The following is a 6,000-nucleotide window of genomic DNA, read 5'->3' as shown; positions in this document are numbered from 1 at the left end:
AACAGAAATTGGGCTCAGGCTATGACAGAGCTCAAAAAAGACTTTGAAAATCAAATGACAGGGGCAGCTAGGTGGTGCAATGGATAAAGCACCGGCCTTGGAGTCAGGAGTACCTGGGTTCAAATAAATCCGGTCTAAGACAATTAATAATTACCTAGCTGTGTGGCTTTGGGCAATCCACTTAGCCCCATTGCCTTGCAAAAATCTAAAAAAAAGAAAAAGAAAAAGAAAATCAAATGAGGGAGTTGGAAGAAAAACTGGGAAAAGAAAGGAGAGAGATGCAGGAAAATCATGAAAATGAAGTAAGTCAGCAGCTTAGTCAAGGAAATCCAAAAAAATGCTGAAGAAAATAGCATGCTAAAAAACAGCTTAGGTCAAATGGATAAAACAGTTCAAAAAGTTATTGAGGAGAAGAATGCTTTAAAAAGCAAAATTGGCCAGATGGAAAAAGAGATAAGAAAACTCTCTGAGGAGAACAAATCCTTCAGACAAAGAATAGAATTCAGGGAGATTGATGAATTTACCAGAAATCAGGAATCAATACTTCAAAACCAAAAAAATGAAAAATTAGAAGAAAATGTGAAATATCTCATTGAAAAAGCAACTGATATAGAAAACAGACTTAGGAAAGATAATTTAAAAATTATTGGAATACTTGAAAGTCATGATCAGGAAAAGAACCTTGACATCATTTTCAAAGAATTACTACAGGAAAATTGCCCTGATATTCTAGAAGCAGAGGGCAAAATAGAAATGGAGAGAATCCACCAATTCCCCCCCCCCCGAGAAAGAGACCCCAAAAAAACCAACCCCTAGGAATATTATAGCCAAGTTCCAGAACTCCCAAGTCAAAGAGAAAATATTACAAGCAGCCAGAAGGACACAGTTCAAATATCGTGGAGCTGCAGTCAGGATCACACAGGACTTAGCAGCAACTACATTGGAAGCTCATAGGGCTTGGAATACAATATACCAGAAGGCAAAAGAGCTTAGAATGAACTACCCAGAAAGGCTGAATGTCCTCTTCCAGGGAAAAAGATGAACTTTCAATGAACCAGGGGAATTTCAAATGCTCCTTTTGGAATGGCCAGAGTTGAACAGAAGGTTTGATCTTCAGATACAAGACTCAGGTGAAGCATGGAGAGTGGAGGAGAGGGGGAAAATATGAGGGACTTAATAAGGATGAACTGCATGTATTCCTGCATAGAAAAACGACACTGATAATACTCATATGAACCTTCTCAGTTAATAGAGCAGGTAGAGGGAGCTTTCATAGTTGAAGCACAGGAGAAAGCTGAATTTGAAGATCAAATATGATGTAAAAATGGAGTCAATAGAAAAAAAGGGAAATGTAATGGGAGAAAGAAAAAGGAGAGGGGGAATAGGCCAAGATATTTCATATAGTAAGATTTTTTTTTTTATTACAATGAGCTATTGCAATGATATGGAAGCGGGGAGGCAAGGGGGAATGAGGGAACCTTTGCTCTCATCAGAGGTGACTAGGACAGAAAGCAGCATATATACTCAATGGGGTATATGCATCTGGAGTAAGAAGGAGGGAGGACCCAGGGGAAGGGGTGGGGATGTGAAAAAAGGAGGAGAGGATGGACCATGGGGGGAGAGTGGTCAGATATAACACATTTTCTTTTTTACTTCTTGCAAGGGGCTGGGATTGGAAGGCCTGTCCAGGACCATAGGGCCAGGTGGATTCTGAGCCTAAGGGGTGGTATGGGGTCTCAGGGCTTCTTGGCCCCAGGACCATGGATCTATCTGCTGTGCCACTCAGAGACCCTACAGCAAAGCCAGAGTGAAAGGAGAGAAAATATAGTACATGGTAGTGGAGAAATGAGAAAGGAGGGAGTTCCAATCAGCAATGGCAACATTGGAAAAATATGGAAGCAACTTTTGCGATGGACTTACCATAAAGAATGTGATCCACCCATGACAGAGTTGTTGGTGTTGGAACAAAGACTGAAGCACATTTATTATTATTATTATTATTATTGTTTGGGGGAGGGTGCAGGGCAAATGGGGCTGGGTGGCCTGCCTGGGGCCACATAGCAGGGTGATCTTTGGGTGTCTGAGGCCGGATTTGGACCCAGGTGCTCCTGGCTCAAGGGCCAATACTCTGTCTGCCACCAAGCCACCCCTACTATGATTACTATTTTATTTTATTTTGGGTCTTTTTTTTCTTCTTTTTGGTTTTCGCAGGGCAGTGGGGATTGGGTGGCTTGCATGTCACACAGCTGGGTGATTGTTGGGTCTACGAGGGTGGATGTGGGCTCGGGTGCTCGTGGCTCCAGGGCTGGTGCTTCGTCCATTGCATCACCTGGCCATACCTACAATTATTACTATTATTTTTTTTAATTTTAATTTTTTTCTCTCCCCTTTACTTTATCACCCAAGCAAGTCTATATTCATGGGGGGAGGGGTATTTTGTTTACTCTTAAACAAGAATATTTTATTAATGTAAAAAAATTTGTACAAAATGAGAATTAAAAAAAAATTAAATTAAAAAAAGAAAAAAACTTAATCTCACCAGTATTGACTCAAGGAGTGAATAATATGCATAATCAGTTAAACATAGAAATCTTTATTACCTTATAGGAATGTAGGAAGGAAGGAGATTAAGTAAAGAAGAGAAGGTAACAAATAGAAGGGAGAAAGTTCAGGAAAAATGGAAGACAGAAGCAAAACACTGCTGAGGAGGAAAAAGTTAAAAAGAAAAAGAAGAAAAACAGGAGGAATATTAGGACAGATAGTAATAACTAATTGTGATGTGAACGTGATGAACTCTCCCATAAAACAGAAGTAGACAGCAGAGCAGATCAAATTCCAAAATCTATGATAAGATTGTTACAAAAAAAGCCACACTTGAAGCATAGAAACAACCACAAAGTAAGGAGCTGGAGCAGAATCTATTAAGCTTCAGCTGAAGGAAAAGAAAAAATCAGGGATAGCAATCTTAATATCAGATAAAGTAAAATCAAAAATAGATCTAATTAAAAAAGATAAGGAAAGAAACTACAAATTGCTAAGGGGTTAATGAAGCAATATCAATAATAAACAAAAATCCACCAAGTGGTATAGCATTCAAATTCATAAAGGAAAAGTTAATTAAGTTACAGGAAGAAATAGACAATTAAATTATGCCAGTGGGGGACCTCAACTCTGCTCTCTCAGAACTCAATAAAGTCAACCAAAAATAAACAAAAAGAAATTAAGGAGGTAAATAGAATATTAGAGAAAATATACAAGAATAACTTTGGAGAAAACTGAAAGGGAACAGAAAGGAATGTACATTTTTCTCAGCAGGACAAGGCATTTCCACAAAAATGGACCACAGAATAGAGCTTAAAATCTTCAAAATCATATGTGGAAAGGCAAAAGTATTGAATGTATTCTTTTGCAGATCATAATACAATAAAAATTATGTTCAACAAATGGTAAGGGAAAGATAGATTAAAAATTAATTTGAAACTAAATAATCTCATCCTAAAGAATAAGTAGGTCAAAGAACAAATTATAGAAACAATCAATAATTTCCTTTTTTCAAATAACAAGATGCAATTTATTAAGTTTTTTTCCAGGTGTTGAGGTTGAAAACACAATGGACCCTGTCCTCAAACAGCTTGCAGTTTACTTGGGGAGTGGAATTCAAAATGATGATGATAATGATGATGGTGGTGGTAGTGGTGGTGATAATGATGGTGATGGTAATGATGATGGTGATGACTAACATTTATATGGTATTTACTACTGTTCCAGACACTGTAAAGTGCTTTTCAATTATTATTTCATAACAACCTGGGAAGTAGGCATTATTATTATTATTATTATTATTATTATTATTATTATTATTATTATTATTATTATTATTAAAAGATTTTATTTATTTTGAGTTTTGCAATTTCTCCCCCCAATCTTACTACTTTCCCCCCCACCCCCCCCCACAGAAGGCAATTTGTCAGTCTTTACATTGTTTCCATGGTATGCATTGATCCAAATTGAGTGTGATGAGAGAGAAATCATATCCTTAAGGAAGAAGCATATAGCATAAGAGATAGCAGGATCAGACAATAAGATATCAGGTTTTTTCCTAAATTTAAGGTAATAGACCTTGGTCTTTGTTCAAACTCCACAGTTGTTTCTCTGGATACAGATGGTATTCTGCATTGCAAAGAGCCCCAAATTGTCCCTGATTGTTACACCGATGGAATGAGCGAGTCCATCAAGATTGATCATTGCCCCCTTGTTGCTGTTAGGGTGTACAGTGTTTTTCTGGTTCTGCTCATCTCACTCAGCATCAGTTCATGCAACTCCCTCCAGGCTTCCCTGAATTGCCATCCCTCCTGAAAGAAACAATCAATAATTTCATTAAAAACAATAATAACAATGAGATAACATCAATGTAAAAGGAATGCATTAATGAAATGGGCATGCAACTAAAACATTTAGAAAAAGAACAAATTAACAGTTCCCAACTGAGCAGCAAATTGGAAATCCTGAAAATTCAAAGGTGTGATTAATAAGATTGGAAAACTTTTTTAAAAAGGAAAGTAGTGAGATAATAAATAAATCTAGGAGCTGATTTTATGAAAAAAAATCAACAAGTCTGATAAATAAATAAATAATTTGGTTATTTTGATTAAAAAAAAAGAAAACCAAATATCTAGTATCCATGTGAAATCACTACCAATGAAGAAATTTAAAAAAAAAATCATTGTTCTGCCTAATTGTATGTCAATAAATCTGATAATCTGAGAAAAATCAATGAATACTTATGAAAATATAAAGTACCTAAATTAATAGATCAGGAAATAGAATGCCTAAATAACCCCATCTTAGAAGAAGAAATTAAACAAATCATTAATGGAATCTCTAAGAAAAAAATTCCCAAAGATCAGATGGGTTCACAAGTGCCTACTACTAAACATTAAAGAACAATTAATTCCATTAATATAGAAACTATTTGTAAAAATAGACAAAGGAGTTCTACAAAACTTTTTTTACTTTTATTTTTACTTTATTAAATTAATTAATTAATTAATTTTTATTTTTGTGCACATGATTTTTTTATAATTTCTAAAATATTCTTGTTTAAGAGTAAACATAATACCCCCCCAAAGAATATAGACCCTCATGAGAAATAAAGTAAAGAGGAAAAAAAAATATGGTTCAGTCTGTGTTCAAACACCACCAGTTCTGTCTCTGGTGGATCACATTCTTTATGATAAGTCCATCACAAATGCTACTTCTATTTTTCCACCATTGCTGTTGCTGATTGCAACCCCCTCCATTCATACCTCCCCACTACCATATATTATATTTTCTCTCTCCTTTTACTCTGTCCCTCTTCTAAAATGTGCTATAGGGTAGCTGAGTGGCATAGCAGACAGATCACCAGCCTTGGGGCCAAAAGGCCCTGAGTCCACATACCACTCCTAAGGCCCAGCAACCACCCAGCCCTGTAGTCCCAGACAGGCCACCCAATCCCAGCCCCTTGCAAGAAGTAAAAAAGACAATGTTATATCTAACCACTCTTCCCCATGATCCACCCTCTCCTCCATCACTCACATCCCCACCCTTTCCCCATCCCCCTTCTCTCCTTTTTACTCCCATTGAGTGTATATGCTTTTTCCTCTGCAAGCCACCTGTGATGAGAGTGAAGGTTCCCTCATTCCCACTTGCCTTCCCCCCTTTCATATCATTGCAATAGCTCATTGCAATAAAAAAAAATCTTATTGTACAAAATATCTTAGCCTATTCCACCCCTCCTTTCTCTTACTCCCATTATATTTCCCTTTTAGCCATTGACTCCATTTTTACAATATATCTTCAAATTCAGCTCTCTCTTATGTTTCATCTATAAAAGCTCCTTCTACCTGCTCTATTAAATGAGAAGTTTTAAATGAATATTTTCAGTATCATTTTTCTATGCAGTAATACATGGAGTTCATCATCATTAAGTCTCTCATATTTTACCCTTCCCTTCTGCTC

The sequence above is a fragment of the Macrotis lagotis genome, chromosome 8 (assembly GCF_037893015.1).
Source record: "Macrotis lagotis isolate mMagLag1 chromosome 8, bilby.v1.9.chrom.fasta, whole genome shotgun sequence".
NCBI lineage: Eukaryota > Metazoa > Chordata > Mammalia > Peramelemorphia > Peramelidae > Macrotis > Macrotis lagotis.
Note: the sequence above shows the minus strand (reverse complement) of the source record.